Here is a 26,784-nt window from a genome sequence, read left to right on the forward strand (position 1 = left end):
CCCATTTGCCGTTCATAAATCTATTTTATACCTTGCTGCCTTCCTAGGCGAGCGGCGCCGTTTCCTTGGCCTTGGCCTTTAAAGGAGTGGAATGTTTATGAACAGTGAGGTAAATTCACTCCAGAAGCAAGCAGCGCAGCCATTAGTTAGGTTCAAGTAAGCATGCATTACGAGAGATGAACAACCTGATGTCATTGTGTAGTATTTACCTTTCCACATCAGAATCGCAGTCACCTGCTCTGCTTTCCAGTTGGCTACAAACATTAGAGCAGATGTCATGCATTAAAGTTCAGTGACTGCAATAGCACACCTTCCCTTCTTAGATGGTTACCTTTCAGCTGCAGCTGCTTGTGGTGTGGGTGGCCTACTTGGCTCAGAAAGGACGAGACCGATGTTCCTTGCACTGCAGGCACTGGAACAGCGACTTCAGTAGTGTTATCTGCCTGGTCTTCGTATCTATTTACAATTAATAAATAATGAATACCATAAATTAAGCAGGATTTTTTTCACATTTTAACTGAATCCGCACATCAATTGTTTGATCAAGTTTTTTAGGCATGTGTCATGAAGTTGCAACGTGTAAAGAATAGAAAGTTGCACATGGTTTAAAAACTTACTTAATGTGCAGAATATAGGTTGACCCCCTTACCTCGAAGCAAAGAAGTGAGCATAAAACTTATAGCGCAGAAAACTTCGTTTGATTTACTGGTGCCACTGGACTCGTCACTCATTCTTCCGAGCTTCTGAACTCTCGTGAAGACAACTGCTTCTCACTAGCTGCGTTCCACAACATGTCGTCCTCGGTGAGATCCAACAAGTTGCCAGTGCAACATTTCTAGAATGCCTGCACCAAATCGTCGGGCAGCTAGCGCCAAGCCTGAGACACCCATGTGGCACAGTGGCAAGAGGCGGCCTGCGCAGCCGGCCAGTTGGAGTATTCAGGTTGTCGCCGGCCATTCACTGATTATACATTTCACGCACACGGTCTATAAAGGGTTTATTCAGCATGACGTCCATTGGCTGAAGCGTTGTCATGCCCGCTCATAACGTCTCCTTGAAACTTAAATTTTTTCTGACAGATGGCCCCGACAGAAAAAAAGGCAGATCACTGTGGCGACCCTCATTAGAGCAAAACGGAAGCAAAACCTCCACATATAGACATCTGTGGCTGTTCTGACGACATTTTGACATCTAAGTGTATTTTTTCGCGTTTAATTAAGCAATTATACCTCATCAAATTTTGCCCACGGTAACATTTTATCACACACAGAATTGCGAACACTTTTTGCTGACATAACAGAGTCATATAATGCTCTCGCGTTAAAAAAAGGGCTAGCGATTAACCCTTTCGCTGTGTACCTCCGTGTAAGCAACAGCATTGACCCTGCTACCTTGAAGAAAAAAACGTGGAGGCATCACATCTCTTTCACTGCTCACAACTCATTACTGATGCTGGAAATTTAGTCCTCATCACGGTTGGAGCTTCCTCAGGGCCTTGACACAGCCGCCTATCATTTCTGGGGTTGAGCTTCTAGTCCAGGATGAAGTTTTTTTCATTGGAGAAAAACCACAGCATTCCAGGCTCCTCTGGGTGTTTCAGTTTGTTCAGGAGGCGCTTAGCTGTGCTCGGGCTGCTCTCCTTGGTTTTCTCGGACATGAACTGTCCTCTCCGCATAGCAAAGGACCTGTAGTGAAGGTCCTCACGAACCACACATCTGACAGTGGCCTCGTCAACCTCCACCTCCTTGCTCTTATCGACTTGCCAGGGTCTTCATCAATGATAGCTTGGACGTGACTGATGAATTCTGCCATCCTAAGAGTGTCAGAATGCCGACAATGTCGTTTCCTTTGAGAAACTGCGTCCATATCATCATTGGCAGCCTCCACTTCTTTCCGAACCTTGAAGACGAATGAGCGGGTAACCTTCGAGAATGTCGCAATCTCTGAATTGGGCCGTTCAAGTATTCCTCGAGTACCTGCATGATCTGTGCCTTGCACCTGGCTGCTGTCTGTCTTCGCATCCTTTCTAGTGACAACCCAACTGACAGGCCAAATGCTTCGTGCTCTGTCATTTTGTGCTCCAGGTGGGACGGCAGCTGCTGCTCAAACTTGTCGCTTCCTTTTCTTTGTCACCTGAGCTGATGGCTCCCTAGTTGGCTGGGAGCAGAGTGGTGCCATCCAGCCAGGAGCGGGCTCATTCTCAGGATTAGGCGGCTCTGCGGGCACTGGTGTTGCCTGCACATCTGCTTGAACGCTCCCAGCAGGCAATGTTGTGTCGTGCACCATTTCATTGAAAATCACCTCCGGTTAGGTGTCTGTGTCACCTGCCACTGCTGGGACCTTCTCGAGGTTACATGTAGTTCTGCAACAAAGGAACAAATATACATGTCACTAAGTCAACACCATGTTTTAGGATGAAGCAGACAAGTGCACTGCCTGCAGTTAAAACAAAACTTCGCAGTACTGTGCTTAGAGGCAAGTCAGCTTTCCTTCCAAACCCTGACAAGCTGTAGATCACGCTATCTCCAGGTAACTACAGACTCCATGTTAGCAAAGAAAAACACATTAGAAGCGCTGGCAGACAGAAGAAATGTCCAGACGCAGTGATGGGACCACGAAGTAATTCTTCGGGAGAGAAAGACAAGTGACATAAGCTGCCGTGCACTTCCCAAGCTACTTCCTTTGATTGCCTGGAAAAGTGGTGCCCCTAGTAAGGTCCAGTTAGTATGGCAAACTTTTCAAATATTACATGCAAATATTACATAGCATTTCAATCTGAATGTGAACAACTGCTGCTTCTCCCACAACACAGACATGCAACCTAGAGTGAATGCTATGAATTTTACTGAAGCTCGCTTTTTTATTTATTTACAGCGCGATCCAGATCAAGTGTGCTTTTATATATTTATTTTTTTTTTGCTTTCATAGCCACGTGAAACTTTTTAAAAATAAATCTAGATACCGTGTTTCAGTACATGAATAAAGCGGTAATCGAGCTATTTCTCGTTATTGCACATTCAGTCATACGGTGCGCGACTCAGCAGGTGTTTTACTCGATCGCGACAAGACAAAAGTTGACGTTCGGTCATTTCCCCCCACTGTATTAAGCAGTCGCTAGAAGGCTCACTTTCTGGGACAGCCGCAGTTTCTGTAAAATTCCATCGCCTGTGAGAATTTCCACATGCTCCTTGACACGAAGCCGCTGCCGCTCTGCGTCGCTAGGTCCACTGCTTTTGCCTCCCGAGTGTTGCGGTCATGCAAGCACTTCCACAGCTTCTGGCAATCTTCCACTGATAGCAGTGCACATGAGGGAAATAACAAAGGCATTACATCTCTTGGAGCTGTGCATTAAGACAGGCACTGCAGTGTGCACTGCAAATTGTCGAGTCAGTGAGGCACTCACCTGCGTCGAGGTCGCATAGCTGCCAGATTGCTTCTCAAACGTTTCATTTTCATTCTACATCCTTGTATTCCATGTGCTTGGTGTCATAGACATGCGGAAGTGCGCAGATGCGTTCAAGCAGCCGCTGCACAACATTGTTTGAGCTCTCGGCACTCACCATTGCACTGTTGAACTGCGCAGATAGAACAATTTTCACTTTTCATTTCCAGCTAGCTACAGCCGGAAAATTTTCGCTTCCCGGTTGGCTCAAACTGAAAAATCATCACTTCCAATTAAAAAGCACCATTTCCAGCTATGTCCAGCTGGAGCTGAAGTGCTTTTACAGTTGAAAATAGTGTATCCATTTAACCTGGGATGGAATGGATATGATTTTTATTAGTTTCTTTTTTATGCTAGGGCATTTATACGTTTCATGCAAATAGAAATGTTTTTATAACACTTACATGTCCTCTGAGCTTAAACTATCTGAACATTTGGAAAATACACAAAAGTGCAATAACTTGTTAGAACAGCAAACAGAATATAGGATATCAACTATATATGATCATGAAGGGCAGAAGAGAAGCAGCTGGCATCCTGTAAAATAAACATGCTCAGAACAACTGTCTGAGACACCTTACTAGAATCGCTTTGTTGGATCCACTCAGACCATTGTCAAAGCGAGTCAGCTGCTGTGTGTCTTCAAACGGCTTCTTGATGGTTGGGGTTTCTGCAATGGCTGCTTCCCTGGTGGAATTGTTGCACAGACCCAAGAGCAGCTCACCGTGTCGTTTTTGCGCCACCCGCAGCACGGCTAGACAGGTAAAGACTTCCTGCTCAAAGTCTGCGATTGAAATGAAACAAAATGTACTTACAACTTCATTAAACGGTCTCTGATAAAATGAGGTGGATCACAAACTGCTTACATGATACTAGGGCACCACAATATTCCCCAAAACTTTTTGATAGAAGGCTTGAAGACTTCAAATGCAATATCCAGCAACATTTTTAAACGCACCGTTCCAATTTGAGCTGATGACTCTAAATCTCACCAGCACATGCATGCAGGTGGAAACGTCAATGCAAAGGGGTATGCGCTTTTTTAATTTGAACGTGCAGAAATAAATGATCAAGCTGGGTAAAAGCTCACATGGAAGCAGCATTGCAATGTGAGGCCCTAGTGAAGTATAGGTAGTGTTTTGGCTCAATGCCGTGGATTTTACCAAGTTTTGTGAAAAGACAGTTTCTATGCACTTTTGTGACACCAAAATAATCTGCATTAGTTTCATGCTTAACACCAACTGCGTGAGATAACCATGCTCCCCAGTTTCTCATGATCACCTGACCACTGACATGCTTTTAATTTGCGCATGGCTCACCTATAACATCATTAGAAAGGGCTTTTAATTGAAGACAGGACTATACAACTTTCATTACAAATTGGAGCTCAGCAAGTTACCTTCATCAAGCAGCTGTTTCTTCCGTCTTCGAGTCTTCTGCTGTTTGTTGGGCATAGGTGCACGAGAATGCCCCGAGCAAGGAAAGCAAAGTGAAAGCAGGCTTGGAACATAAAAATAATTGGCCATGTAAACTGCTTGAGCATAAATGCCTCAAATGATATGAGAAAATAATGTTTACAGAAAAATTTACTTATACTCTTTAGCACACTCTTGTAATTACAGTACCTCACTACATATTGTCAGCATGATTATTATGTGCACTGATGCTTTTGTAACTCTAACTCTTTCGCTACCGCACCATAGGCCATCGGACACATTTATATGATGCAAATCGGCCGCGCAAAAATGCGTGATGTGGAGTTTTTGCGGACGTGCTGCACCATCTAGTTTGTGTGCAGAATTCTCTGTATAGGGTGTCTACAGTCGACCGGCGACTCTAAAGAGGTTTGCGATCGCGCGGTCTTCAGTCGACAAGCACAGTTTGTACAAGCATCATTTTGTTGGTCTGGAGTAAACCCTCAAATTGAATTCTCTGGTCTGTACACTCAACCCATTGTCAACTAAAAAGTAACACCAGGAAAGTCCCGTCAGTGCCATTTGCCCTTGTACCCGAGTGCGAGGTGCGAAGCAGTTTGCATGACATTGCTCAGAAGTTCTCCTCGGACTCTAGCTGCTGAAGGAGTCCTCACTTCCAGAAGGCCAAAGCTGTCGCCATCTTTCACTACTCTGTCTGGTATGGCACCAAGTACTGTTACACCAGTGTTGATGCTCAGGCTGCAGTGATACACTTCATTTGACACGCTCTTCTCAACATAGCACCGCGCCGCACTCTCCTCATTAAGCAAGCCGTCCCTCATATGGTTGGTTTGCAAGGTACTTGATCCAAACACTCTCTTTAAAAACTTTCCATCTGCTAGCTTCTGGTGGCTAACAGTGTCGCCAAAGTGGGACGCAGTCAGGCGCTTTGCGCTTTCAAAGGACCATGTTGTAGAGCTGCTCTGGTCTCTTGTGCTTTCAAGTGCTCACGCCTCTTCAAGCGTGACAGAGCAGTCTTCAAAATCGTTGCCTGCTGGCACATTCTTGTTCCAAAGCACCTTGGGGGGGAATCTCAGCGTCCTGATGGATGACTGGCAGGGGCACTGGAAGGAAAGAGTTATCGTGTCACGCAGCGTAGGATTCATGTCTTGCAGTCTTCGTATGTCTTCCTCAGTTAACATAATGCATGCACTTTCTTTTGCACGCTTGCTTTGCTTTGCCTAGTTGGGCACATGCTTCACAAAGCACACTCCTGATGCTTCTGCGCGTATCTTTAGTCACGAGCCCGTCAGATGAAATTGCTGCAGCCACAGCTTGCACCGTCTTGACACAGAAAATGATGCCTCAGCAGTGTCTTTCAGGTGCACCTCCACACCAGCTTCGCAGAGCAGTGGCTCGTGGATCATCCATGGTAAAACAGCGCAGAAAAAACACGAGGACGGAACAAACACGACAACACGAGTTCTGGATCGTGGATCTTCTCAGCCTTAGACATCCTATAGACGGCAACACAATGTTTGGAAGCAGATCGAGCCCTCTCATGCTGCAAAATTGAGTCCTCTTAAAAGTACTTTGGTGGAGGCCTTTCAGTTGCTTGGTCCACGGTCCTTGCGGGAGACTCAGTGAAAGTGACTGAATATTGTCCACTGCTTGCAGTAGTGCCTGGAACATAGATAAATCAATAAGTGACACCTTTTAGGTGTAGGCATTTGACATGTAAAATTACATATTTAGGTTTTTGCCACTAAAATGAGTCACTGACGAGCAACAAAAATTCCTGGTGTGCTGACGTTAAAGCTCTGCGACTGGAGGCAGTAATATGTGTACTGCAGATAATCAGTGAAGAAATCATACGTGCTGTTGAAAACCTTCTAGGTTAACAAAAAATTTCATCAGTAGTTCACTTATGCTTCTGCTTATACACCAAGCGTGAAGAAAACTATCTGTACATTTTAAAGAGCTAACAATATTGCTCTTCGTAATGGGAAGTAACTTTTATTAGTTATTGCAAAACTGGCCAGTGCTTTCACTGCGAATTTGCAATTTCAAATTTGCGCGCACGCATACATCAATACTCAGTTTGTATGCTTGCCAAAAGAAATTGCAAGGGAATGTAGAAAAGAAAAAAAAGGCACAAAATTTGTTCCCATTCCGCTTAGCTTTTATTTGAAGCGGCCGGCCTCTTGTGGCGAAGCTTGCAGGTTTTCTGTGATAGCCTCAGTTTTTTCTGCTTTCATGGCTTCTTCATTCGTCAAGCCCAGACAGTAGGCATAATGCCTGAAGAACACTGGAAGAAAATCATGCATACATGTGAGAAATAGCGCTAGCTATGTTACTATTCTGGCTTTGGCAGAACTGTTGTCGTGGGAACCAGATTCCAGGACATTTAGTAAATCTTAGCCTGAAAATTAGCTCAGCACTACAAAAGCTGCCGAATCTACTTGTAACACCACTGCTCTTTCTAAAAAGAACAGCATGTTACATCATCAGTAAATTCATTCGCCCGATCATACGACACAGAGGACAACCTCATCCAGCTTTAGTTCTTTGTAAAAATTAATTGTATGGCTTTGGGACCATGTTGATGTTGCAGAATCATTTATTGCTGCGAAAATTGGGTTAGAAAATGAGCCCACAGTTCGATTCACACATGAAAAGGACCAAATCCCGGCGTGAGACCGTCCATAACACCTGTAACACATTTAGGGCACAAAGCTGTAGCAAGTGTCAACAGTTTGAACTGCATACATTTCCCGAGAATATGTTTGTGCTAAACCATTCATGAAACACCATCCGTAAACCATAAAACATCAATAAAAAAGGACAGGAAGATACATAAGAATGATACCATCGGCGTTTACTTTAAAGGTTTTAAAAATGCGCTGCTCTTAAGAACGTAGCTTTCAAGCTCAACATTATCATGTGGCATCAACCTATTTTAGCATCACAAAATAAGTTATGTTCTTTGGTTGCTGCCACAGATGTGGAGTGCTAATGTCACGCTCATTTTGGAGCTCAGCTGTGTACGAAATTCTTATCTCTGCCAAATGCTTCTCATCGTGCCTGTCAAGTAGTCGACTGCACATGAATTCTTGTGCACAACCAGAAGCTACGCAATGAACTAGGCTATTTTAATATGAGTCAAATAGTTTTTGATATTTATTACCTTCTCATGAGTTATTGCCAAGGTCAAGATAGCCTCCTTTCATATGTTTATGCAATATGACAATACGTACATGTGCTAACCCCAGTAGAATGCAATAATTACTCCTTAATGTCTCCACCTTGAGCGGCTTCTGCGGAGCCTTGTCCCCACCCTCCGCCAGCAAGCTGTTCGACAGCATTCCTGTGAAGCTGTGCTGCACCAGGACTTCGGTTGACCACAAAGTGGTTGCCGCTCTTTTCACGAAGAGTGAATCCTTTGGCAGTGCCATCAGAGTATCGTATGTGTCTTTTGATGTTTCATGGCCATTGGCCGGATGTACCTGCAGGACAAGAAAAGAAATGGCATGCCGAACTGAGAGGGATGCACAATAATGTACAAATTATCATTGTTCACTCAGCGCATTCTGACTTGAAACTAGGTGTTAACACTTGCCACAGCACCAAGGTCAAAATCATTTCAAACTTTAAAATAACTGCAGAACCTACACTTGGACATTAACAGCGCGATGGCAGTACAGCCGCAGTTCTTAACAGCAGTACACTGAACTGCATGCAGTGCTTGTAACTGGCTAATCTGAGTTCATGGTTCGAATGCTATCGGCAAATAATTTCAGAAAAATGGCTCTACCTTACTGGACTTAGCAAATTAGTATGTGCGCACAGTAGCAAATGCTAAAAGATAAAAACAGCACACAAAAAAAGCAGTGCTGTTTGTGCTTCACATGATACAGTGCCTCTTGTAAGAGTGGAATGCTCGCAAAATTTTTTTAAGCAACCAGATGTCCTTCTCAAGACGAGTTTCTCTTCTCACACTGAGCTTGCCTCTCGTGCTTTGTCCTCATGCCTCCCCTGTTGCTGTCATTGTGGGGCACGTGGCTGCATCACAGGCGCTGCTGCTGCTCAACCTGCACGGACACCTAACATCTCATTGATGTCTTAGCTGCCAGTGCATTTTTTAAAAGCAGCACTAAACATGAGTCAACTTCACATGGAAAAATTTTAGTAACCAATCTACCTTATACGGTATGTGCCCATGCACAAAACCCCATTAAGGGACTGAAAATGCCTTCAAAAAAACAAACCGCATGTACTAATCACAGTTCGCTCATCGCTACCGAGCATGACTCATAAATTAACACTTATCATAACTCCAACGCACGCGGTCTTCCTCTAACTCCGATAACCAGCGGCTTGCGTTTATCCGTTCCATCCATGTTTGCACATACCAATGCAGTTAGACATTGCTTGCTCTGTTTGTCGCCATGGCAACGTTCATTTTTCAGAGCCAGGGTCCTCTTCGGCAGAAGGCGATAGAATAAAGCCGTTTCATCGCTGTTATAAATGTCCGCGATGTCAAAGTGGGCAAGAATGCCTGGAACACGGTCATGAAGCCAATCAGAAGCTCCAGTGGCACTCGCCTCTGCATTTTCACCGCTGATTACTGTGCCAACGATACTGTGGCACTCTTGAAAACGTTGTAGCCACCCGCTACCATCCTCAAATTCATCATACCCAAGCACATTTGCACAAAGTCCAAGGCTTTTTGTTGAAGTATGGCACCACTCAGAGGCATATTCTTAGCGCACATTTCCATGAACCACGTGAATGTGGCTTTCTCCATGTCGCCGTACGTAGCCACTTTCATCCTTTTCCTTTTCACACTCGGGCCGCTGTCGCTGACAGCGCACATTATGTTGTCCTTCGCCTTTCAAATGGTCGAAAGGGTACTCAGCGTTATATTGTACCTGTCCGCCACTTTCTTCTCGCCGGCGGCAACTTTTTTGATGATTTTCACTTTAAAATCAAGAGAAAGCACTTTTCTCTTCCGGGCCCACCACTCATTGTTGCACAAAAGAGCACCAAGATCAGAGAAAGAAATGACTGCCGCAGCATGCCTTCACGTGCCAACAAACATGAGATGCTCTAAGCTTGGATTGTATGGACAACGTTGCTCTAGACGTCGAAACATCAGAGGGGGCTCTATTTACACGTCTGTGCGCCCAGGGCACCACAGTGGGGAAATATTTTCGTCCACAAACACGTTTTTACAAAATAAAAGTTGAATTTACTTTACAAAGTGGCGGAGTTTTTCCAAAACAGTTCTTCTGTGCTTCTGAAAACTTCGCTGAAAACAGTCGGCATCCTTTTTCTGGGGTTTTGCTGCTCGTGGATGCCGCTGCATCATTTCCTTCTCTCTGACGTGACACGCTTCAAAGCTTTCACGCAGCATCCTCTGGTCTGTGAGCGAAGCTTGCCTAAAGTCATACGAAGCAGTCGGCATCCTTTTTCTGGGGTTTTGCTGTTCGCGGATGCCGCTGCATCATTACCATCTCTCTGACGTGACACGCTTCAAAGCTTTCACGCAGCATCCTCTGGTCTGTGAGCGAAGCTTGCCTGAAGTCATACGAAGCAGTCGGCATCCTTTTTCTGGGGTTTTGCTGCTCGCGGATGCCGCTGCGTCATTTCCATCTCTCTGACGTGACACACTTCAAAGCTCTCACGCAGCATCCTCTGGTCTGTGCGCGAAGCTTGCCTGCAGTCATACGAAGCAGTCCGAAAAAATCGTTAATCTGAGATTCGCTGTAACGAGATTTGACTGTACCATCAAAATCTACCAGTCCAAACTCTGTGTTCATTTGCTGTGCTTATTGTTTGATTCATAGTCCTACACTGCTCAGATATTCGAGAGGCTATTTTTCGTGTTCCTGCAGCCCTGATTGGACGAGAGAGCTCTGCTTTCCATAGTGCTGCAAACATCTTGTGAGACGAAGTATAGAAGCAAGCTTTTTCAATTACTGTTTATTGAAAAATTGACCCAGCAAGTTGTAAAGCTTCTCCTGGGCTGCAACCTGGCGCTCCCGGAAAGCTGTTTCTTCCTTTCTGGCAGCCTCCAGGTGCTCCCGTAGCAGACGCTGCTCTTCAAGTACCCCTTTCTAAAAGGCCTGGTTTGCAGACATCCGCTTTCCTTTTTGCGGGCGGTTCATGTCTCTGGGTGCACTTGTGCTCGGTGCTTGTCTGACTTCAACAGCGATGTCATGGTCTGTCAAATCTGAAGTCTCCATTACTGGCAGCGATTCTGCTTCACCACCTGGGATGGGTGAATCCACTGGTGTGTGGCTGCTGCTGTTGTGTGGCTGCTGCTCGAGCCCGACTCCGTGCTGAAGATCAGCTGCAATGAAGGAATTTATTCTGCATCATGTCGGCTCCGTGTTTTTGTACCAAATGCATTCACACCTATTCAAAAGTATAAAAGCACAGAATTTGAGAAGTATTCTATCCTTGCAGTACTTGCTGCCTGTTTTGTTAGCGAGTTGTATTACCATCCAACACCTGTGGCAAAATGTGTTTGGGAGTGAAAATAAGGACCAGGGACAAAGCGATGATGTAGTAAGCAAACACAGTTTGTAGTCTGCTTTTTTGTTGTACTTGTTTGCACTGCAAAACATATCTTCAGTTGTGTACAAACTAGCACGCGTCAAAGTTTTGCTCTTGACATATATGAAGTGGAAGCAACACATCTTGAAGCCACTGTAACTACACATATTCAAAATTCATCTCATCTAACTTGGTAGTGAAACCTGTTTTATCTCGAGCACTATTAAAGCAGTGCAGTTTAGTTAATAAACAATAAGATCAGTCGTGTTTGAAGAACCACACCGCTCATGAAACTGACAACATCCTTATGGAAGGGTGCATGCGCTCAGTGGGCAAAAAGCATATCGCTTCATCCATTCAGGGCTCAAGTTGACTCACCTCTTCAACTGTTTCTGCCGGTGGCATGCAGACGCTCTCCTGCACCAGAGACCTATTATTAATAGGCAGGCTCCCAAGGAAACGGTGCAGCTCAAAGAAAAAGGGCCAAGTCTTTGCACCTGATCCTGTAGTCTGTTCGCGAGCTTCTTTGCTGTAGAAAGAGAACACAAGACCCAGTCAATCAATTGTTCATTTCCAACATAAGGTTGACGGTCCCCAAGAGGAAAAGCTGCATGAATTATCAAGCTTTAGGTGTCCAGGGCCAGCACATGGAGCAGAATTCTCCAAAATTACATAAAGTACAAAACACACTGACACTTGCCACACTTACAGCACTTTATGTTGCATTCAAGTAAAAAATGTATTGTATTTGACAGCGAAAGGTAAGGAAAAAACAACATGTAACTTACCATCATACAAGCGTGGGAACTACAAGGAACCGATTAATTACTGAACACTACTGTCGCAGTTTCCGCACGAAGTTCCTAATACCTTGTTCTTCACGCGCGTCACGTCACGCGCTCGTCCAAATCGCAGTTACTACACTTCATCTCGCAAGCCGTTCGCAGTGGAGTGGAAGCTACGAGCGCGAAGCGGCAGTGTCAAGTGCGCTGTGCTCACGAGCCAATCTGGTAAGGCTGGAAGCAGTCGCCTGGCGCTCGTAGCCTCCCTTCTACTGCGAAAAACTTGTGCGATATATATATATATATATATATATATATAGCACAATAATCCCGCTAATGCACTTCATGCAGTAACACAAAGTAGTGCATGCTCACATTATTTTGCTAGCGGTACTTACCGGTATCACTGAGTCAGGTTGTCAATCTTTGATTGCACCTGCTGCCTAGTGCGCAGTATCCCCATTTCGCCGAGGGCATTGGCGATTTCACTGTAAACACCAGTGTTGAGTTTTGCTGTTGTTCTTCGTCAGTCCAGGCTGTTCACGGCTGCCGAGCAGGCTTCTCCACCCTGCTTTGCGCAGATGGTCCAGCGGTGGCCATGCTGATGGTGCGCGATCGTGGAAATGGTGGGTTGCTTAAGTGGCAACTTCAACACCTTCCCAATGCTGCCTCTGCGCACGCACAGCACAAATCGAAAATGGCGCCTCACGGAGGCTACCAGGGTAGCTGTGTGGAGAGTATGTGACCGTCATAAAAAGCAAAACAACTCTACGGCTATTAGGCACCACTAAATTGCTATTTAGTGTAACAGAACATGTTTTTAAATATACCAGACGTTTATTGATGCTGACCATGAGAAATATTGTGTTGCTCACTGGGAACAGGAGTGCTGCTTTAGCTCGCTGAGGGAGATCGCCGCGCTCCCTTATTATAAAGCTTGGTTTAGCGAAACGTCCTTTAACTTTTCCGTGTGACTTCTTGCGCAACTCCCTTAATATAAAGAAACATTACCTTAAAGGACTTTAACGTGCCCGTGTGACAGGGGTATAAAGCGCTTTGTCCAGAGCGAGTGTTAAGAATAACCGTTGCAGAACACGTTGGCCATATATATAGGCCGCTGTCTAGGGCACTGCAAAAAATTCACTGCCAGCTTCATGCCTGTGAAAGAAACAAAGTTATTAATATCGGCCGAAAATCACAGCTAAAGAAGGCCGACATTGAGCTGAGCTTGGGAAGTTCTGTGGTGATTGTGGTCCATCAAATGCGTCCTCTATGTATCTTCCTGGCCTCTGCACTGTTTTTTTAATTTCTTGCTCTGACTCCAGGTCTCAACTATATTGGGCCAAATCGAGCTTTCTGCGACTGTCCTCATGCTTTTCTGCGATGAGAGCAATACCAGACATCCCATATTGTGCAGTCACTAAGGTCTGATCTGTACGAGCACAAACAAGAAAAAAATTTGCTCTAATCTTACTAGAGCTTCCTTTGATTGAGACCGTGAATTTGTGGGAGCCAACCTCAGGGGGGCAGGTGCCCTCGCCAGTCCCCTGAGGTTGGCTTCCTCATGGTGCACCCTCCCTTGCATAGTTACCTTGGCTAATGAGAGGGAGCGCCAGTGTCGCAGTGACACAAGCGCCACTGATGGCGTGATTGCTGTGAGCGCGCGCGTGGCAGAGATGGCCCTCTTCGGCTCGGGAATTTTGTTGCGTACGAAGGTGTGTGCGTGGACTTCACTCTCTGCCAACGGGACGAGGCCTCGTGGGGAGGAACGTTCTCTCGCATCTCGTCCTGTCTGGCCGGGGAGTATTCCCTGCCCTAGCGTGGGCAAACATTCGCTCGTAACCTTGCTTGTGAGTCACGTCCTCGATTAGCTGGCATATTTTGTTAGCTGGCGTTATTGTTGTAACAATAAGTGCTTTGTTGGGTCAAGGCTCACTGGTTGGAGTGTGCTCGGTAGTGTACGCGATCATTCATATTTATCTCTCCAATTAAAACTCCACAAATTTCTTTCAGCTTTCACACGGGGCTTGACAATTCTCAATGCGGTTGGCTTTACTTCCAGGGCCTGGTGGCCATGAGCACACCTCGCCCTCAACCCATATCTGCTTTGGAGGTAGCCAGGATTACAAAGAAGTTTTTTGAGTGCCTGCATGTTCTCAAAAGAAAATGCAGAAAGATTCGAGCGTTCCCTACAAATGAACGTCTGCTGCTAGGTGCAAGAAACAGTGAACGTTGTACGAAACGTCCTCCTGTGCATTAAGTCTAGCAGAGCATTTCACAAAATGCTGAAGCAGTGTTTCTGCGTAGTCTGCATACTGTTGGCAAAGTGATGGAGTGCTGAGAATAGTTGCAGCTACATGCAATGTCAAAAAAGTCAAAACAAAAGCTTGGGACTTGGCAGGGACTCCCTTAGCACTAGTGGGCCAGTGTAATGCAGAAAAAGCCTAAACTCTGTCGCCTTCCTGTGGGCTTTCTCATCCCGAGTCCTAGGTTTCCTAGTGAACTCAAATGGAACACAACCCTTGGGGGCGGCACTTTTGGCTGGTATTTGTTTACGATCTGTGTGACCATGGCGGACTGTCGGCGGACTTTGTATGAGCTTACGAACTACACAAAGATAGAGAAAATGCATAGGATCAACTGGCACGCTCCTCAAAGCGTCAGTTGGAAGTTTTGCAAACAATGGCACACCGTGGTGGTGCTCAAAATCTTCCTGTTTCTGGAATGGCTTATCAATTCTTAGTGTCGATTCTGAGGTAGAATAAATATCCAATTGAAACTGCCTTCTGTAGTACATTTAGGGCACCCCGAGTAGCCAGCATCTTTTTTTGTCATAAATATAAATGCGCGAGTAGGATCTATGATCTGTTCGTTTCTTCATAGAAGGTCTCCAAATCCAAGAGGAGTGCTTATAGATGATGACAGAAGAGCATATATTTACAGCATACACATACAGAAAGTAAAACTGGAAGAAGCAGGAGTGAATTTACAAAAAAAAAAACTTTGCGCTACTTTACTCATCAACCTAGCAGGTTAGAGCCTCAGTAGCACTGCATTACATGCCAAGCATGGAGCCCGAACTCAAGCTGGACTCCATTCGTTCACTTGGATTTTTGTACCCTTAAGAAAGAAATAGGGGCAGTCATTTTCAGTGGTGATGATGATGATTCGGTGATGATTCGTTGGCGGAAGGTTGATAACAGCACCATACTTCCGCAGAAAGTCAATGCCGATAATGAGATCGCGGGAGCAATTGCACAGAACTACACAACTGATGACGAACGTAGATCCGTGAATCTGAACGCGAGCCGTGGAAATGCCCTTTGGGGTAACGAGATGACCACCGGCTGTACGAAGATGCACCACAGAACATGGAGTAAGCACTTTTTTCAGAAGAGTCACCAATTTATCACTCATAATTGAATAGTTGGCCCCGGTGTTCACTAATGCACTGACTGTGACCGTCGAGAACAACAGGTATGTCCAAAGAAACGGGGCTGTCTAGGTCGGATGACGGTGCCATCTGTACACGGTCGGAGCGTAGCGGCGGCGACGGGAGGTCTTCAGTGCAGCGACTCCCAGCGACCTCTGCTGCATCTTGCAGGAGAAGAATAGAGATCTTCTCTCCAGCCTCCACAGGGATGGTTATTACTGTGGATGGTGTTGAGGTCCAGGGGCTGTCATGAGTTGGTTCTGGCATGCCCGCAGGGGTCTTGGGGGTGAGCGGGCGTTGGCCAGCGCTGACAAGATGTCGAGCCTGGTCTTGCACCTCGATTATTTTGTTGGCTTCGGCGTATAGCTGCTTCAGCATACGTGAGCAGCCGACGCTGCCAGAGCGGCGGCGTAAGGTTCGGAGGCCTGATGGGCACCCTCCATCGTCTCGTTAAGACGGTTGGGGTGTCTAGCTTAAGTTATAGAGGTGTTAATAAGCCCCATGGTGGGGAAAAGCTAGAAAAAGGACAAAAAAAAGGATAGAAAATTAAGAGCTGCGGTGGTACCGAGCTCCCGTCGCAATCCAGTGAGCCGCGCAACTTTTTTGAATGAGTAAAGAAGACAAGGAAGATTCTGCCGGGACGTTTGGCAAGATGGTTGCAAGTTACGGAAATTAAATGACAAGGTGAGGTTGCAGTGTCAGAGAGACATCATTGAAGTTATTTTGCCGCACTTCTAAGAAGCAGGGAGTAACGACCAAGCAGAGCCTGACGATGAACACAGGTACACTGTGCTATGATTAATACTCGGCTTATCGCCGTGCTTTATTTTTGAGGAATAAAAACGCCATACAAGAATGAGCGCTAATTTTTTCGCAGAAATATGCAGGAAGCATGCGCAGAAATCCCCACATTACAATCATATGTACATTCCCATATTAATAAAAAGAATGAAGCCGCGTTCTCTGTGCAGAATTTTATCCTATGTTCAAAGAAAACTTAGTCGCAGAAGTCTTAAAACCAAGGCTGAGAGAATGAAAATAATTTGGTACAAGGAAATGAAGGAAAGACGCGGGTTCGATCCCGGCCGCGGCGGTTGAATTTCTTTGGAGGAGAAATTCAAGAGGCCCATGTACTGTGCGATGTCAGTGCACGTTAAAGAACCCCAGGTGGTCGAAATTTCCGGAGCCCTCCACTATGGCGTCTCTCATAGCCTTAGTCGCTTTGGGATGATAAACCCATTAAACCAAACCAAACCAAATGAAATGCCAGTAGTACCCCATAATGGCAAGTATTGGAATGCGTTAAACGCATATTTCCTACTTCAACATTAGCTTTACTACGACAGTTTTACTATGATAAAATTTTATGATGAAAACCACGAGTCTGTGTTCTCACTACAGTGTCTCTACAGCTCTCACTACAGTGTCTCTGTAAGGGAAAATCAATCAAAAAATTAAGAAAGCAGAACACTTGTACATGAAACATACATGAAACAATGCATATGCAAGTAAAAAAAAGCGTAAAAGGCACATATTGTGAAGGAAAATCTGTGCAGTCTCTTCTGCTACTCAGTCAATATACGCCATGCCACCCTGCCATGGCACTGCTCCTTGACCATTGAAATAACAGGAAAGGTCATCACGTACAGAACATGCCATAGATCTAAGTCGGCCTCGGGATGGTTGCACAGGAAAGAAAGTGTCCATTCTACTTTTGGGAGTTGCTTCGGCTGGCTGTACAGGCTCATCAGCCAGAAAGTTGTGGAGCACACTTGCGGCTCCAACATACAGAGATGCTCTCTTTCGCTCCGCTTGCAGTACAGTGTGTAGAAACCGGAAGTGGTTTGACAAAATCCCGAAGGCATTTTCAACAACGCGGCGGCTCTGGATAATCTGTAAGCACAGGAGGCATGCAGTTACACCTTCACAGTGGCTAGAAACCAGTGCAAAGAAATAGGTGAAAGTCTCAACGTTTCACCAGAAGACAAATTAACGACAACTTCTAGAAATGAAATTTAATACCTGTAGTTGAAGATTCTTTGGTCCGATGATAAGCAATTCCTGCCGAACGGCTTCATAAGGTTTTCCGCCAGGCAAAAAGCATTGTCTCCAGCAATGACTGGTGGAATGTTGAGCTCGGGCTGGTCACAAAATTTTTAGTTGAAGAACAACGACCCTGACTTGTTTGGCTTGACAATGCATACATGTTTCCTGTCAATAGCTCCAATGCAATTTGGAAATTGCCACTTCTGGCGAAATTCTTCCATTACTGATTTCCATTCTTCACTCTTCGGGGTTCTCAATACGTCTCCTTTCAATTCGGCATAGATTGCTCCGCAGGTCTCCTCCAGTATGGATTTTACCGTTGAGTGGCCAAGTCTGAACTGGCGGCTGAGCGAATACTGAGTTTCACCTGCACACACACAAGAATAAAAAAACGCGGTTAAGAGCTGCAGGTTGAAACCTCCCTTCTAAGCGTAAAGTACCGTGCTTAAAAGCAACTACAGCGGACGAAAATTCATTCTAAAGCTTGGTACTTGCTCTAAATGCTTTTTTGCCGAGGTAAAAAAAAAAAAACACCTGACGCTAGAAAACGAAGTGTCACCTGCAGTCTTGTCTCCGCCGGCATGGATGCACGCATGACAGTGTCCTGCCGCTCAATTCGGTGCTGTATCCGAGACAGGATCTCATAAAACTGTTCCGGATTAACTCGCAACAAGCGCTTGTATTCCGATTGGTCGCATTCTAGAAGGTCCTCGTAGAGTGCTTCTGAATGCCCAAACACTTTTTCTCCAGCCAGGACTTGGTCCAACATGAATGCTTTTTCGCGGAAGCTTCCTCGTCGTCCTCGCACACTTCAAGTAGAACCGCCAAAGCAGCGAGATGATGTTTTCGCTCGGCGTCCATGTTGAAACTCTCGTTAGCAGAACTTTCGGAGCCGCGCGAACAGCACGAGCACGCTGGGGAAGAGAGTACGCGCGGACTGTCCGCTGCATTCATGTGAATGACCGCCGTCCGGACCGACTCGCAGATCGGTGGTCACGTGGTACGAGGCCCGCGCTGACGCGCACGAACCATCCGCGATCCGGTCCGCTCGTCTGAACCCTCCTTAAGCAACAAGAGAGAAAGAAAAAGGGCCACAAAGCCGGTACAGCACAAGCATGTTATGCTCTTAGCTCCTAATAGAATCGGTAAGGTGGGCGCAGCTGTCCAAAGAAAGAGATGGATTAGGCAAGGAGACTGGATGTAAAATAACTCATAAGTTCGTTCCCTGTAATGGCGAATTCCAATCTCAGGCCCGGAGTGGTCTGCATGCTTCGTGACAGAGCGCCTGAATCCGGCGGAGAGCGCGCGACCTGAAATTGCGATTGGAGTACACTTGCTCTGGCCAGAGCATGTAGATGCCGCTCGCGAATTGCTTGAGGAAGTACCCGTCATTCCTTGTGCTTGTTCGCGCTTTTAGTGTACGCGTCGTCTGCTTTTCGAGCGAAGCTGCAAGAGGTGAAGATTACCCCCCGCTGCCTTTTGAGATGGAGGTGACGCCTGAAGTTTATGCTGTGCTGTAATCCATGTATGCACGTCCGAGCGTAAATACGCATGGTTAAGAGTTCTTTGACACCTTTATTGTACAAAACAGTCACGGTTCACCATTTCCGGCCTTCCTGAGCAGAGCTGTAACTGCACGACTGAGTATATGATAACATCGATGCAGATTACATGTTTTCACGCTTAGTTTACACGTCGTCATTCAGTCCACTACACCATTTGTATCAGGAAGTTGTACTACTGCTTCATTAAAATTGCTTCGTACATTTCAGCTCACGCAAGCAGCTGTAGTGAGGGCAACAAAGAGAAGGGCTAGCCAGTCAAGAGCGCGCTTGCACGCTCTTGACTGTCTTTGGCGCGCTTTTTTAAATCAGTAAAACAATATACGCAATTCAGTTTACAAGTACTCTCTTTCTTTGAGGTCTAGGAACCCCGAGTCTTGTGTGATGAAGGAGGCAGTATGATGCCCTCCATACAGCTCAGAAACAAAGGCTATCATCCCATTGGGAATGATGCCCACAAGGAACTTGACTGTATAGCCTCCCTTGTAGTTTGAGTACAAAATATGCTGACAATCTGCTCTTGACGGCATCTCTGTACGGATTTCACTGCAGTCTATGGCGAAACAACAGGTTGGGTAATTTACTCCAAATGCAGGTGGCATGGACAGCTTGATAACTTTTTTTGGTGGCACGTAGACCCACTCCTGTAGAAGCACACTCATTATCTCAAGCATTTTCTTGAAGATATTTGATGCAGCTGTTGCACTGCTCCAAATATAACTGCCATGGCGCTGTAGGTTATCCCAAGGCGAAGTTTTTTTAGGAACAAACATAACCTGTCCTCATGAGTGATGTCCGTACTTCTGTATCTAGGGGGAAGTAGTAGGTTCAACAACAGGCTAAATACTTGGAGTCTCGCGCCACACATGTCATGTAGTGCTTCTTCATCCTCTCGCAGGGAGTTAGAGCCCTGGAACCCACAGCTTCTTCTCCAGTTTCCGTCCGTCCCAGTGACCTATACAGAAGTAGAGTGAACATAAATATTACACACCGATAAAACTGAAGCAACTTCAAGCAACTTTTCCTGGAGGTTGCAGCAAGCAGACCAAAATTCCTCTTCCTGTACAACTAACAACAGAGAGAGAATGAAACACACAACACAGAATGAAACAACGGAAAGCACACAGGAAATACCATATCAAACGAATAACAGCTGCAGGGAATAACGCAGCTGCTATCCATGGTTATGCCCCCATTCCCACTTTCTTTTTTCCCTATAAACAGGCCTTCGTGCCAGCCCCATTTTGTTATAATGAATTAATCCAGTTCATGCATGTGTGTGTGTGTGTGTGTGTGTGTGTGTGTAGCAAGCAGAGGAAGGGAAATGAGGGGCTCGTTTGACAAACTTGTGAAGGAAGCCAACAGTCAACGAAACCAAGGTGCATAGGGGAATTTTATTTTTTTTAATTTGTAATGCTGACTGATTGGAGAATAATACGTCAATTAATCTGTTGTAAAGGAAATTAATTATAAAGCAGCTGAAAAATATATAGATATATTATAAAGAGGAGAAACCGGGAACCAAATAAGGCAAGCAGAAAACAACAGCATCATTGGAAAATATTCGCATCACTGACCTTCTCGAAGTCTTGCGACAGTTTGTAGAGGTCGGAGAGGAAAATTATTAGAGTTGGTCCCAACGTTAGTATGTAGTCCGCCAACCTAATCAGCATTCGGTGCACAGAGCTTTCTGCAACATCAAAAAGTGTTGCGACTTCCCTCATTGATGTTTTGTTTGCTGCATACCTGCGCAGTAACAAAAACGAATGACAACAAACGAAAACGAAGCACAAGGCACCTCCGATCCGTCCCAGTCATTCATGCACTACAACTTGCAACCATGAACCAGCAATCGCGTATTTCAACGTTAGTGCCGTATGAACGAATGTACGAAATATCCCCGTTACTTTAATTTCTCTCATCGTTGAATGTGCATTGAAGCATGCAAAAAATATTCACGAAGCAAACAGGAACAATTAACTCACCAAATGAAACACAGAATGTGCACTTCACTTGACTTTGCTGGCACACCGCCCTGGGTGTGTGATGGGCAGAAGGTGGAAGTGGCAAAACCGGCAATTAGCCAGTAAACAACAGATAGTGCCAATCTGAAGTGCCTCCGGAACTGTAATTTTGCATAACCACGAAATAGGTACACATCATTCTTAAAAGGTCGCATGCGGTATATGGCCTACCTCTTCGGGTGAATACCTATGCACCACGTCTTCAATGAATCCGGCAACTTTTGGACGTTGCTCAGGAATCCTAAATATGTGCTGGAAAGCGGCCTTGCAGGTGAAGATTTCCAAATTGCTTTCTGAGCTGGAATCTTCAGAAGAGGAATCTACATGCTACTGCTCTCCGACTTGCTGTCGTCAAGCAGAGCGAGCGCCAGTGCGCGATTCACTTTTGAGTCGATACCGGCGGGAGATGCTAATCGTCTGCTACGGAGCGCGGAGCCGGCGCGGCGGACGTGACAAGCAGCCGGAAATGGAGGGCGCCGCTGACAAAGCACATCACGCAAACTTCCGGTCGACTCCGCCGATTTTGGCGGAGCAGTCCCGACTGCACCACGGAGCGATCTTGGCTCGGTAACCGCTCCCTGCCTATGATTTGAAGATGCAATCCGTGGCTCAGATCTGCGTTTTGAATACAGTTGCTCCGGAAAGAGCAGAAAACACTGCTCCCGAAGTGCTCCAACCGTATTGCGGTTGCGCATCAAATTCCTTTGTCCTGTGGCCCTACGTATATAGGACAGACAGGCTGGTGCATCAATATAAGGCTGTTGGAGGAATTGAATTCCTTGGAAAAAAAGTCTACAAACCTGGCAAAGCATTGTTTCAAGTGCCGGTGCACTCCATTTTTTGTTGATGCTGAAATCTTGTTTGTACACCACGATCGCAGCACTAGAGAAATGGTGGAAGCTTTTCATGGGGTGCCAAGAGTAATTTTACCGATACTCTTGCAGCAAGGTTTTAACAGCCAAGTTAACAGAAGAAAGCTAATATATAATTGTATTTATAAGCATCCTAGGTACTGCGGAAATGGAGTAACCAGAGAAATGGCTGAAATGAAATGCATGCCTCGGATGGACAGGCCAACAGTCTCATATTTAATATTTTCTTCATCATATGTAGCACCTGTTTGTGCCAGCATCCAAGTAGCTTGCAGCTGTGATAATGCTTAAACCTAAACTACATAAGGTTTTTTCAGCACAATAACAAAAACGGGCCACGAGTGCACACAGAGTGAAGAGAAACCCTAACGGAGTTCATCAACTGCCCAGATAACCCCTTACAACCTTTAGACGTCTCAAATACAGCACTTGCTGGACATTGTGTATGTCCAATAGATCTCCAAATATGTCTGCATAACATTGAGGGGATATCCACTGGATTATCAGAAATGCATCCGTACCTCTAAAATAGTATGTTGTACAGATGTTACTGCTGGACATTTGTCGCATATAATTGATGTGCACATACGGCAGCTAGACGTCTATAGTGCTTCTTATGCATTGCAACGGGAGCCTCATTGCCAGTATATAGCACCTGGCATTTACCTGAAGCCTGTGTAAAACTGTATTTAGGCTAGCTAATACGGATAGCATGTAGGTTGACTGACAATCACTGTAGTAAAAGTAAACTGTGATTTGAATGATGTGCAGTAGGATGGCAATTCTCTAGTCTAGCTAAGGTAAAGAAAAAACCTACAACAGATTTTCATTATAGGTCAAGCTTTCCAGAAACTTCGCAGCTGCGTTAAATTGACATTATCTTTATTGTTTAGAAAAATGTCTTACAACAGCATAAAACACATTTTAACAGTAAGCAGCAAAACACTTAAAGAAAACTCGAATGGAAAGGGATTGTCTTTATTGTTTATAAAATGAGGATACAAAATACAGCTACTACACTACAGAAGAACGAAACACCAAAATGGTCACTTACCGTATTTACTCGAATCTAACGTGCCCTCGATTGTAACACGCACCCGTTTTCCGTGACCAAAAAAAGTGCCGCACGTCACCTTTCATACAGCAATACAACTTTGTCTCGTTTGGGAAAACCAAGATTTAATCTCGATGAACTAAAGTTGCGATAATAAAAAAACACACACAAAAGGAAACAACTTATCTTGCTAAGATTGTTTTCTGTACACTGGCACAAGGTTCTCTCGTTGCTGTCAGACAACTCTATCACTGTTGACGAACCAAAGCATTTCATCCTCGATGCCGTCCATGGCATTTGATATCCCACATTTTTTAAAGGCCTTGCTGACCATGGCAGACGGTATCGTGCACTACGCATCTTTCGCCCGTCGAGTGAAGTCTTGCAGCAAGGCACGCTTAATTCTATTGCTGGGAGTGAATTCATGGCAGCCACTCACAAGCCCTTCGGTGTAGAGTGCCCGAATCCTTTCTTTAACCGGCTTGTTTAAACAAACCTCGAGTGGCTGGAGCTGCTATGTCATACTGCTGGGTATCACGACAAGGTCGGTGTTGCACACTGCGAGCTTGTCCTTCATGTGTTGGTCGAGATGGCACCTGAACGCGTCGAGCACAAGCATCACACGCAGGCCCAAACTGCCGCCGGGTCTTTTGCGCCCGGCGTCATCGATCCAGTCGGCGACCAAGTCCGTAGTCATCCAACCTTTTTCATTTGTGCACACAATCGCGCCACTTGGAAACACGATTCCTTTCGGGAGCGTCTTGCGTCTGAATATGAGATACAGGGGCAGCTTGTGTCCAACCGCGGTGCAACAAAGCATTGCGGTTACGCGTGTTTTTTCCGTGGCCGGAAGACAACACGTGCACTTGCTTCGCCCCCTTCTTTTGAATGGTTGTGGTGGTAGGCATGTCGAAGTAGAGTAGTGTCTGATCAGCATTTCCAATCTGGCCAAAGTGGTAGCTGTTCCTGCTGCGCAAACTCAAAATGAACCGCTGAAAACTGCGAAGCTTTTCTTCATATTCTTCAGGCAACTTCTGGCATATCCCCGTCTGCCTTCGAAGAGAAAAGCCTTTTCTGTTCATAGCTGTTCATGCTGTCGCGCGAGACATTTGACAGTTTTTGTGCGAGATTCCTGCAGTCGCCCTTCTACCCGAAAAGTGTCTCCGGTCGTCCGCAAATCACTGCAGAAAAGAGTTGCCTTATAACTCTGACCTACCTTGGAGCGCAAATAAGCATGTACTCGGTAGCTGACAGATTTGACGTGTGTGAATCGTCGGTTGTGCTGTGCATGCAACGGGTACTGAACTTTCTGCAAGCAATTAGCGGTGAGGTAATATGCTGGCCAAGCGCTGCCGACATGGCCCGCAGCAAAATTGCCTTCCTGAGAAAAAGCGGTGGGAAAGGGCCCCGCAACGCCGTGGGGTGCATTGATGGCAGCCACATTGAGATCCTAAAGCTAGACGACTCCACTGCATCATATATCAACCGGAAAAAGTGGCCTTCAATAATCCTTCAAGCAGTCTGCAACGATCAGAACAGGTTTTTGGATGTCTTCATTGGCTTTCCTGGTTCTGCACATGATGCCCGGGTACTGAGAGAAAGCACCTTCTTCAAAGAGGCTGCAGACAAGTGTGGTGATAATTATATAATAGGCGATTCCGCAAACCCCATGCTATCTTGGCTTTTGACGCCGTACAAAGACAATGGTACCAGTTTTCCTGTGTGGAAAAAGATTCAACAAGTACCACAGCCAGCAGAGGGTGGCCATTGAAAACTGCTTTGGCCTTCTGAAGCAACGTTTTAGAAGACTATCTGGTCGATGCAAAGACAATTATGCAGTGTTGTCGCATTGTTATGGGAGCATGCGTGCCTCATAACATGTGCAACTCTGAAAGGGATTTAATATCAGAGCTTGCAGACCTGCCTGCTCACGACGACGTTGGCAATGATGAAGAGCCAAGGGAAAGTGACACATCCACAGCACATTGTGAAAGCCGGAGACGACACATAGCCCAGCATCAATGCTGAGCAACATGTGAAAAGAAACTAGTTGAACTCATTTATTTGCCTCGGCAACGAGCACAAGAGGCTGCAGAAGGCGCATTTTGTCATCATGCTGCTTCTGCTTTGCAGCTTTGGCATCCTGCATCACTCTAATCAGGCTGCCAATACATGTGCCTCTCTGCCGACTCTCCTCAATGCTGTCACTGCGCTGGTGCTGCCTCATCTTGAATGTCGTCAGCAGGACCATTTTCTGGCAGCATGCAGGACACTGTGAAAGCCAAGGGAAGCTAATAGACCAGCACCAGTGCTGACCGAAAAAGAATGCACACAGGAGCAATGTGAACTTGATACTCATTTATTAGCTTCAGCAGCTCGCACTAGGCTCTCTAGGAGACGCATTTTCTCCTCGTGCTGCTGCCTCTTCTGTGCCATCGCTTCTTGCAGCACCTTTACGATGCTGCCGATTGCAGTCCTGTCCTGCCGACGTCTCCTAGCTGGTGTTGCTTCGGTGCTGCGGGAGGGCACGGCTGGTTCCTCCTGAACATCAGCAGGCCCATTGTCGGGCAGCATGTTTTCTTCTTCCCTATTGCTTTCATTAATAAAGGTTCATTAATTTCAACACAAAAGAAATTGTTCGTTCCATGCTGTAACTATACAAGAGGAGTGCAGAGAAATTTGCTGTTGGGTAGCTTGGTTTCTCGCCATTCCTGTAAGCAGAGCAGCATACATAGCATATTTAAGAGCTGGAGAGGTCACTACAAAGCGAAGTAAAAAAAATTAATTGCAGATTCAAGAAAGTCATTTATCTAAATTGTGCAATAATAAGAATTCATTACTTAGTCAAGATTTCTCTGTATGAGGCCCCATAACACACACATGCATGCAAGCATGCGAAAGAAAATTAGAACCCCAACTAAAACATGCCAATCAACATTATGTGAACACAATAAGATGGCACAGCTTTAAAATATTGCATCCTAGAAAAAAAAATGCCAAGTTGTGGACTTGCGCAACTACTCTTCCTGGTGCAAGCAATGCCACCGGAGTAATGTGATGCTCTACCTCCAGCACCTTGGCGAGTTCGCTGTAAAGAAAATACAAGGTTAGAGATTATATTTAGAGGATAGCTACTTGAACAAACAACTGAAATGCCTGCTGTCCATACCGTTCGTACATGCAGGTTGCTTGCGAATGCACACTCTTTGCCATCCATTTTCATTGCAAATATATACTACCCACCATCTCACCCAATGGCTTCATTGGAAACGCTACTGCGACTACTCCATCGTCTTGCAGGCAAGCATCGATTGAGTATCGTAGGGGACTTCAACAGTCAGCATACTGACTAGGGCTACCGCACCACCACAGGACGAGGCCGGCGACTCTAGTCCTTGGTACAAGAGCGCCCCACAATATACAACTTTAACACCCCCACTAGGATTGGCAACAGTCTCAGCGCGGACACCAGCCCGCATTTGACACTGAGCCGCAACCTTGTTGGTATTACGTGGGAAACAATACGTCATACATTGGGGAGTGATCATTACATCCTCTCCATTACAGTGCCGTACAAACAAAGACCCGTCACC

At 45.7% G+C, this 26,784-nt stretch overlaps 1 protein-coding gene and 1 pseudogene across 1 annotated transcript in view; one reads left to right on the forward strand and one right to left on the reverse strand.

The window, feature by feature from the left end:
- Window positions 1–26,784, forward strand: part of LOC149362151 (uncharacterized) — a 106,462-nt gene that overhangs the window by 39,038 nt on the left and 40,640 nt on the right. The window lies entirely within an intron of this gene.
- LOC149362154 (uncharacterized) lies at window positions 5,306–25,765 on the reverse strand (annotated as a pseudogene).

The sequence above is a fragment of the Amblyomma mixtum genome, chromosome 2, assembly GCF_055824585.1.
Source record: "Amblyomma mixtum isolate Tamu chromosome 2, ASM5582458v1, whole genome shotgun sequence".
Taxonomy (NCBI): Eukaryota; Metazoa; Arthropoda; class Arachnida; order Ixodida; family Ixodidae; genus Amblyomma; species Amblyomma mixtum.